We start from the raw sequence: 10,098 nt of genomic DNA on the forward strand, positions 1-10,098 counted from the left end.
GGTCTTGCTCTGACTCCTGGTTTCTTGGGAAAGGAGAATGCATTCCCATCTCTCTCCAAATGTTCCCAACCTTACTGGAACTGCTCTTTGCCTTTATAGATTACACCTTAACCTCTGACCCCAAGGTAGTGTCTTTATGAGAAATTTTAACCATTGAAAGTCCACTTGGATTTCTGAATCCTGTTCTTTAGCTGGTTACTAAATCTAGTTTCAGTATGGACATGCTCAGATCCTTTACCTTGACTCTGGTCTGAGCTCTGGGGCCTGAGCTTACTAGCACCATGTTACCTTGATGTCAGCTTCCAGTTCCTGTCCGTATCCCCTCTGCCCTGTTGCTGCCCTATTTCCTGTCATTTCCAATGAAGTGCAAGAATCCTGGAATCACAAAGAACTGGGTTTGACCACTGGCCCTATTACTTTCTAGCTTTGTGAATTTGGGCAGAAACTTCATTATGCTGAACCTCAGGTTATTCCCTCCTAAAATGGGGATAGTAAGACTACTTACCTCATGGGACCACTGATGCTGTAACCAAGGGAACTGTGCTTGCCAGCTCTTCCCTCCCTCCAATCATATGTTTGGAGTAGGAAGATATAATTTCCTAAAGGAAGGGCAGAGCGTGCTGGATAGACAAAACACTATTGTCCTTGCAACCCTAAACGTCCTTACTAATGTGAAGGCTCATGACATTTTTTCTGGAACAGGCTGTCGTCTGTTACTACCTTGAAACACAATCACTCAGGCCCACCTCTGAGTCAGTCCTGAGCAGCTGCTCCCTCTGCTCTAGGAAGAGACTGAACATTGGGGGTTTCTGGAGGACTGCAGGCTGTGTTCATTCATGAAAGTTGTAATACATCCTTGTTTTTAGCACACAAAATCCACTCTGATCAGAATGTAAAATGTGCTCAACCACCAGAGACAATTCAATGCCCCTGAAAGAAAGGGCTACACGTTTTAGGGCTGTAACTCTCAAAAGAGTCCTAGTTTCAGCCAAGAATGGCCACTGCCTTTAAGAATTCTGAAGCTATTTTCCAGCATCTGTGTTCGTCTTAATCTGCAAGCAGAGGTGCTCTGTAGCGTGTGTGTGCACTTCAAATGGACCCTTTCTGTGACTTGATTTCTATTTTGCCAAGTTTTATATGGAGAATAATAAGGGCTTAAGTTTAAGGAACAATTTTTGAGCACCTACAACAGAACGGGTACTGAGTTTGGCACCAGGGACACAAAAAGGATCAGAAGACACAGTCCGTATATCTTTGCACATTTAATTATAGTATCATATGTAAGTGCAATGATAGAGAAGTGCATAGGATGAGAGACAGCTTAGCCAAATAAGGGACTTGTGGGTGAATCTTACAGTCAATGCATGATTAAATCAGCCATGAGCTTGGCATGGACTATGTGTTTCCTGCTATTTTCAGAACACACCCTCATGCTTTCAACACAGGGCCTTTGCACATATGATTCTTTTTGCCCAGATTTCTCTTCCCTTAAATATTCTTATGGATCACCCCTTCATTTTATCCAACATCTACATTCTAATGCAGTTTCATCAGAGAGGTCTTCCCCTGGCATCCCATGTAAAAGATTAAACCACTCATACTTAGTTACTATTCCATACCGGGCTCTATTTTTCTTCATTGTATTTTTTACCCCTCACAACTTACACTAATTTGTTTTTATTTGTTCTCTACACACACACAGACATACACACACAACTGTTAAAATAAAAAAAGCAGGGACTTAGTGTGTATATATATTTTTTACTTCTGTATCCTCAGTACCTGGAACAATGTTTGTCAAAGAGTAGATGTTCCGTTAATACAAATTAGGAGCCTGGGTGAATGTGCTAAAATACCGAGATGGCTTGGACTTGATCTCCATACTCATTGTGCAGTTTGTTTGGGAAGAAGAACAGTCAAACAAAGTGGAACAAAACATAGCTGCTGGTTTAATTGAAGTGTGAGCATAGTGTTAATAGAGCTTGGAGGAGGAAGCTATTAATTCTTCCTTCTGGGGAGGGAGTGTGGAAGGAGGTGACATCTCAGAGGAGGTTGAATTTCACATGGATCTTAAAAGATAAACAAGTTTGTCAAAGCAAAAAGGAAATGAAGAGTTGCAGCAGTTACTGTGGAGTTACTGCCCATATCTGTTGGGCTCACCATTCAGGACATTTCACAGCTGCCTACTGCATGCACATATGACTGTCAGCCTGAGGTTTGCTTTCTAAAGTGAGCTGGGCAGGCAGCAAGGGCTGAAGAGGTAATGTCCTGGGAGGAGCCCTCAGTCAATGGTGGGTAGGAGTTGGAGGACAAATGCCCTAATTTCTTTGCCCCTCAAGTGGAACAACTTAGAGGTAAATTCTGAGGTCTCCAGGGAGCTTGGGCCTTGCTCTCCCATAGTCATTACATGCTTGATAACACATTCTTTACTGACTTCCTCCTTTTCCCTTCCTTTCCGCATCTTACCTCCCCACTTCCCTAGCAGTGTTTCCTGAGATCATATCCCAAACAATTGCATGAGACATCCTTGACTCATGTCTACTTCGGGGAGAAGCATCTAAGACAGTCATGGTCCAAAAAACAGCAGCAACATGAACAAATACAGAGGGCTCGACTGTACCAGGCAAGTGAGGGGAGATGGAGAGATTGAATCAAGAGCTAAAACTATTGGCCAGCCTGCAGTCCATTGTGAGGTATGTCTCTGCATGGTGTTTAATAATAGCAAGATTATGCTGATGGCCATATGGAGGATCAGTCTGGAGCCAGAGTTTCTTCCTTCCACAGGTATAGTTTCTAGATGCTGATTTAATCTTTTAGTTTAGTTTTTTTTTTTTTTTTTTTTTTTTTTTTTTTAAACATTCTGTATGCTGCCCTTTTATTCCAGTTTTATTCTCTTTGAGTCATTGGAAGAGAAATAGCACCCCTGCCATGGGAGCCAACCTCTCTCCATGTGGAGTAGGCCTTGGGACGTGCTACTGAGAACCCTGGGAGAAAGTGTACAACAGAGAAATGCCCCCTGGCAGCACATTATGGCTGTGGTGAGTGGGCATGACAGTGGGTGGTCTAAACAAAAGGAAGGAAGATATGTGCAGGAAATGGGGAAATAGATATAGGACTATTGTTCCTTTGGAGTTACACATTCAAGTCAAACATCATTGTCATTCAGTGAAATCTTCTTGACTTCTGACAGATAATTAAACAGTATCCAAAGCATGAACAATCAATACAAGGGTTGCTTCTGAATGAAGATGACAAGAGTAGCAAGTGTTTTGAGATATAAATCCATTCTCGTGGGGGCTGTATATCTTGCAAAGAGAGGGATGCTGAGACCCTAATGGCTCACAATGTGCTTTCCCTAGATAAGTGACCGGTGGACCTTTTGTCTCATCCAGTAGGCTGAGAGGAAATTGAGCTGCCAAGCCATATGAAACTCCTGGTGGAGATTTGGAGGAAGATGAATGGTACTTAAGTAACAAGAGGACCGTGAAATCAAACCATTAAAAGACAATTTCAAGATTAGTCAACTTCCCTCACCCTCTATTCACTGTGATAAAGCCCCCAAAAGTCACTGGGTGCTTCCTTTGATCTTGCTTCAGTTGGTGTGTTGACCTTTTTAGCACTTTCTATTGGGCATAGAGGTGCTCCTTGCAAGTGCTCTCTAGGAGTAAATGGACATGGGGAGACTCCATCCCCTTCTTCCTATTTTCTCTGCTGTTTTCCAGTCTTGGGGACAAAGCTGGGATTCTTGGGGCTAAAGTCATCAAGGTTGTCAGCAGATGTGCCTAGAAGAGATATGGTCTCAGCAAGCCTTCTTCTCTCTGATTTCTAAAAGGTTTTTTCATCTAATCTGAGGTCCCTGTCACTTTCTACTCCACCTTATGCCAAAGTTGAGATCAGAATGGACTTGTGTGGGATTTTGGCCCATGTAGCAGTGTGCCTTTAAATCTGGTGCTGGCAGTGGTGGCAGTGATGGTGGGTGTCACCTAGGATGGCATAAATTTCTCCTTCTGTCCCCAAAGCCCACCTTTCCATTCTTTAGTTTTTAGTTTAAAATTTAATCATACAAATCATAGGAAAGTACATTCTTGTGAGAAGTTAAATCAAAACACATCTGATCAAGTTAAAGGCCTCTTTGACCAACAGTTCTTACCCACTGGCATCCCCAGAGGTAACACCTATTGCAGGGAAGATGTGTATTCCTCCAGTTCTTTTCCTTCTCCTTAACATGCATGTTATGAATTGCTATCCTTAGAAAAAACATAAAGAATATGTGCTTAAATGAATTAAAGACATCCTGTTTTACATACTATTCCACAACTTGTTTTTCCATTTGACGTGGTCATTCAGGTTGGTGGGACTGGACTCAGAGGCACTGGTCTGGTCGCACAGCCAGGAGGGTATGAGGAAGGCTGGAACTCTGCCCATCTCCACTAGATTAGCCTGGAGGAAGGGATGCCTTTCTGGAACTGGTTCACCCAGAGGGGATCATCTTATTTTAATTCATAGAAAGATATGTACTGTGGTGGTCCTGGATGGATCCTTTACACTCTGTTGCATTACATCATAGTATTCCATTTTGTGGGTATAGTGTATTTTATGTATCCATCCCCATGACTGGACACTTCAGTTGTTTTTAGTTTCTCGTGATCACAGGCAAAGCTGCAATGAATAGCCCTGTACACGTCTCTGTGTACAAGTGTGCAAGCTTTTCTCCTAAGAAGTAATGGAATTGCTGGGTCATAGGGATGCACATTTTGAATTCTACCAGCTGAATTGCCCTCTGAGGGTCCTACCAATGCGCAGTCCCACCAGTAGTGTACAAGAGTGCTCATTTCCATCATCCTTGCCAACTCTTGCTGCCAGACTAGACTCTTTTTTCTAATTGTCTTTTGTCTGAGTGTATTTGGGCTGCTATAACAAAATACCATAAACCAGGTGACTTACAAACAACAAAAAGCTATTCTTCACAGTTCTGGAGCCTGGGAAGCCCAAGAACAAGGTGCTGGCAAATTTGGTGTCTGATGAGGGCCTACTTGATGGTTCATAGATGGTGGCTTTTTGTTGTGTTCTCACATGGTGGAAGAAGCTAGCTAGCTTTCTGGGGCCTCTTTCATAAAGGCACTGATCTCATTCCTGAAGGCTCTGTCCTTGTGAACTAACCACCTCCCAAAGGCCCCACTTCCTAATACCATTACCTTGGTCATTAGGTTTCAACATATAAATATTGGAAGGACACAAACATTCAGACCACAGTATCTTCCCCCTTCTTAATGTACCCATGGTTGACTCTATTGTTTCGGGGTTGTTCCCAGCCTATTGTTTTATTTTGTTCCTGGTTTCCTTATTATCTTGATCTCACCCTTGGTTCTCTGGGCACCCAAGCTTCCCATTTCTTGGTCCATCCACTCTGACAAAGATCATCTGCTCTCATTCTAGTCTGTATTCTAGGTGGCAAGTGGGCTGGAGAACAATACTGCTTCCAACTGGCTGTGTGACCATGGGCCAGTCACTGGGAAGGGGCCTCAGTTTTCCCACTTGAACCATAAAGGAACTGGGTTACAGGAACTCCGGAATCCGAGTTCTCAAGTTCTGACTTGAGTAGGCCAAAAAATTTTATTTTAAAAAGACACTTGTCCTCATGGGCACTAACCACTGTTCTGGTCTGTTTGAAACGTTCACTGTGAACACATACAGACATGAGTCATTTGAAGAGGTAATGGGTAGGTATGACTTTTATTGCTCCCGTAAATTATGTCACCATTCATTTCTGTGTTTTCATGGGTGGGGTTCGGTGACATCAGAGAAAGGACCTCTTGGTCTGCCCAAGCTCTCAATCAGCTACTGAACATTTCTTGAATAAATCAGGCCCACTTCCAACTCTGCTTCCTTCCACCTCCTTCTTATCTTTGGGCCACATTTTCCTTATCCATTCAGGAAATATTTATTGAGCACCCACAACATCCCCTACTGCATGGCCACTTTTAGAGAAAGTGAGAGTGGCAGGTGGATTAAAAATACAGGGTGGTAGAAAGTGCTTTTATGAGCTACCAACTCTCATGGTTTAGTTCAGTGTTGTTTAATAGAACCTGTCTGTGATGATGGAAATGTTCTGTAAAATCTGTGCTGTTCAATATGGACAAAATATAAGTGTTCATTGACCAGTTGCTGTGGAAAGTGTGGTTTCGGATCCCTAAATATAAGTAACCAACACAGGGTTGAGGGCGCTTTGCAGCAGATGCCCTAGAAATCAGTTCTCACAATCCTCTCTTTGAAGCCTCAGTTTCTTAATCTGAAGAAAATGGTTTTGAGGATCAAAGCACGTAGTGTATAGGTTTTAGTACAGGGCCTAGCTCATCACAGGTGTTCAATCAAGGAGTACTTCCTTTCCTTCTTGTAATGGCCTGGTTCTCAGGACTCCTGCCTGCTTAGGACAAGTAAAAGCTTCCATCTCAAGAGGCAGGACTTCAGGAGCAGAGCCTGTGCCTCTGGGAGGGGCAGGCTGAAGAGGCCACTTCCTCCCACAGAGGCTTCCAGTGCTTTAGACTCTGATTCACTCAGGTGAGTTGCACAACTTTATGGATGCCACAAATCACATCACTCTCATTCTGGGGATTTTTCAAGTGTGGGAATTTGCCTTCCCCACTACCGCCTACCTAGACAGGTGCTAGAACATAATAGGTGCTCAGTAAATAATGTGGGTGGATTAATCACCCAAAGTTGAGTGGAAGCCAACAGTCATGGGTTGTAGACTCTCCCAGCTCTGCCTCTCTAGGAAAAAGCAAGGACTCTGGGGTAGCAAGCTAGGGTTTGAGGTTCAGTTATGCTGTTACTTGGCTCTTTTATCTTGGCAAGTGCTGACTCTGCTTGGTTTCTTGGTTTTCTCCTCTGTCCAGTGGTAGAATTGTGTGACCTGACTATGTATATATGTAGGCTGCTTTTTCTGGGCAGGTCCTGAGGCTGAGTACAGGCTTTAAATATACATTTCTTCTCCGATTGAGGTTTGTCCAGGCTGATCACTCATCCTGCTGCTCTGCCCATCCCCCCCAACCCCCTTACACAGCGGGAACCTTGCAGTTGGTTTCCTGTGACTCCAGCTACAGGCGGGCGGGTTTTCTCCTTCCCTTCCCTGACCTCACCCAGCAAGCACTCCAGAGGCAGTCAAAGCAAACAGAACTTGAGCGACCTGGGCAGGAAATGTAGAACAAAGGAGGGCTTCTTTTATCAGCTGTTCCCTTCTGTTAGAAGATAAATTGTGAGCAATAACCTTAAAAAAAAAAAAAGTAACAGAACAAAAATAAGTTAGATAATACTTTGATGAAATGGAGGCATTTATTTATTTATTTATTTATTTATTTATTTACTTATTTATTTATTTATCTGAGATGGAGTTTCACTCTTGTTGCCCAGGCTGGAGTGCAATGGCACAATCTCAGCTCACTGCAAACTCTGCCTCCCAGGTTCAAGTGATTCTCCTGCCTCAGCCTCCCGAGTAGCTGGAATTACAGCCATGCACCACCAGGCCTGACTAATTTTTTATTTTTAGTAGAGATGGGATTTCTCCATGTTGGTCAGGCTGGTCTCGAACTCCCGACCTCAGGTGATCCGCCTCCCTCGGACTCCCAAAGTGTTGGGATTACAGGTGTGAGCCACCGCGCGCGGCCCATTTATTTTTTATTCAATGAGCATGTGAATACTGTGTGCTGGGTACGTTGAGTTGTGACTGTTTAACGGTGTGTGAGACATGGAGCTTAACCTATAAGAATTCACAGTTTAGCAGAGGAAACTAGAAATAAGAACCCAGGCCAGGCATGGTGGCTCACACCTATAATCCCAGCACTTTGGGAGAGTGAGGTGGGAGGATTGCTTGAGGCTAGGAGTTCAAGACTAGCCTGGGCAACATGGCAAGATCCTGGCTCTAAAACAAAAAATTAAATAAATAAATAAATAAATAGAAATAAAACCCCAAACAAATTATGTTATACCTAGAGGTTAGATGACTTTGCCCTTTTCATTACCGTGTCTCTATTGTCTAGATTTATGCTGGCATGTGCTTCTTGTTTAATAATTATTTGTTGAGTGAATGAATGAGTGAATGGGTAGAATGTTTGGAAAGCCCATAGGAGGGGTCTCTAATCCAGTATTGAGGGGTCAGTTAAGGCTGCTTGGAAGACATGGCACAGAGACTGGATGACTTAAAGAAAGGGAAGAAGTGAAGAAGGAAGGAATGGGTGGGAGGTAGAGAAAAGCTGGGGTGGTGAGAAAATGTTTTCCAGGTCAAAGGAGCAGCACATGGGTGAGGATGAAGGCCTTGGTAGGCTCAGCCATATAAACTTGCCAATAACTGACCATTTTAACTAAGAAAAACAGCAGGTGCATATATTTCAACCAAATATTTAAAACGTCACTAAATAGACACAAGATCTTGGGAAGCCTTGTGAGCCATTCAGAAATTGAATGCTAACCTGAGGGAATGGAGAGGCAATGAAGTTTAACTTTTTTCTCCCTAAAAAAATACAAAAAACAAAAAAAACCACTAGCTTATTTTTATATAGCTATATAACTAGCAAATGTTATTATTTTTAAAATTCAGATTATAACAAGAGTATAAAGAAAAATGAGAACAACCACGTTTGCTGTCACCACTCAGATGACCATAGCTAACGATTTGGTGTGCTCTTCTCAGCCTTTTATCCTCAAGTCATATATGAAGAGGAGAAGGCCGTGGAGCTGCCACTTAGAAGCTGCTGTTTGGGAGTTGTTTCTGTTAAGCTGCTGTGTCTACCAGAGGAGGCTGCAGGTTACCATGGAAAAATTCGGTTTTGTCTTGTTAGCAGAGTGGGAGAAAGGTGAAGCAGGACTTTTTTAGGGATTAACTGTTGTGTCTCCTCATATGTACCCTCATGTGAGGTGGCTAGGGACAAAGTGGGCACAGGGAGAGTCAAGAAGCCTCCTAAGAGGCAGGACATTGAGACCTAACATATTCTCTAAAAACCAAAACCAAAACCATAAGCCCTGAAAATTTCAAAACTAGATAATCGTTCAAAAGAGAAAATGATTCCTCACAGTTGCACCATGCACAAAATTCCATTATTGATATTTTCGGTATAGTTGGTCCCAGTTCTTTTTCTCTTTGTGTTGTGTAAATCAGACTGGAGTAATGTTCAGCAAATACTCATTCTGCTCCCCCTACCTCTTTGATATTTATGTATGCATGTACACGTACGTACACATGTACTCACAGAAAATAAGTAGTCATGTTTTGTGTCTCCTTTCCTTTTACCATATTATTTTTGAATTCCAGCTTGGACTTACCCTTAAGAAATGTTCCTGAAGGGATTTTTTATCCTGAAATTGTTCTTGACGACTCTGATGATATGCTATTAACTCCAAGAGGTCTTTTATTCCCTAAAATTGGTGACTTGAAGTCACTTTTGGTACTCTTCAGAATTTGTGCTCCCTCCTTGTAGTATTATGTTTTTTAACCTATTTTACCCAGAGTAGGCAGAACTGGCATTTGTCAAGCAAGAAGTCAAGTCCTGCAGCTCTTAAAAATGGTAAGTGGGACTCCGACAGGTCTTCTCTGCCCACTTTGTGGAACGTGAATGGATGGCAAGGATGTCTGCACAGTGCCCAGACCAGCTACTGGGAGTGCAGAGTGAACAGCTGAAACTGATCAAGTGGGTGCTTGTTGATTGGACAGCCCTCGCATCCCTCCTGGTCCATATTCACTACTACCCTCTCTTCCCTTCCCCACCTTGCTATTCCAGTCTGACTGCTTCTCTCTGAAGTGGGGGACACCTCTGCCTTTCTGCCTGGTCTTCCCAACATAGGCAAATTCTGGGTGGAGCTCAGGGTTGGCCATGGAGAGACAAAAATTATGGTGACTAGTGACACTTCATCAATGCCCTGGGCACTGAATCTATTCTAACTCCCCACTGCCCACCCCCTCCCACCCCTCCTGACCCTACACACAACACACACCGCCTACATATTCTCTTGGAAACACACTTCATGTACTGGATACTATTCTAGCTCAAAATAGAGATGTCTTAAATCCTGCCTTCTTTTAATCCTTTTCAGTTTTTGGAGTTCTTAAAA

The 10,098-nt window shown here is 43.0% G+C and overlaps 1 long non-coding RNA gene across 1 annotated transcript; it reads left to right on the plus strand.

Annotated features, from left to right (window-relative positions):
* Positions 1-2,754: 2,754 nt before the first annotated feature.
* LOC108542614 (uncharacterized) lies at positions 2,755-3,581 on the plus strand. Its single transcript, XR_001889313.1, has 3 exons — positions 2,755-2,784; positions 2,885-3,038; positions 3,360-3,581. It is a non-coding gene; the product is annotated as an uncharacterized LOC108542614 (long non-coding RNA).
* The last annotated feature ends 6,517 nt before the right edge of the window (positions 3,582-10,098 follow it).

The sequence above is a fragment of the Rhinopithecus bieti genome, unplaced genomic scaffold, assembly GCF_001698545.2.
Source record: "Rhinopithecus bieti isolate Rb0 unplaced genomic scaffold, ASM169854v2 scaffold_22670, whole genome shotgun sequence".
NCBI lineage: Eukaryota > Metazoa > Chordata > Mammalia > Primates > Cercopithecidae > Rhinopithecus > Rhinopithecus bieti.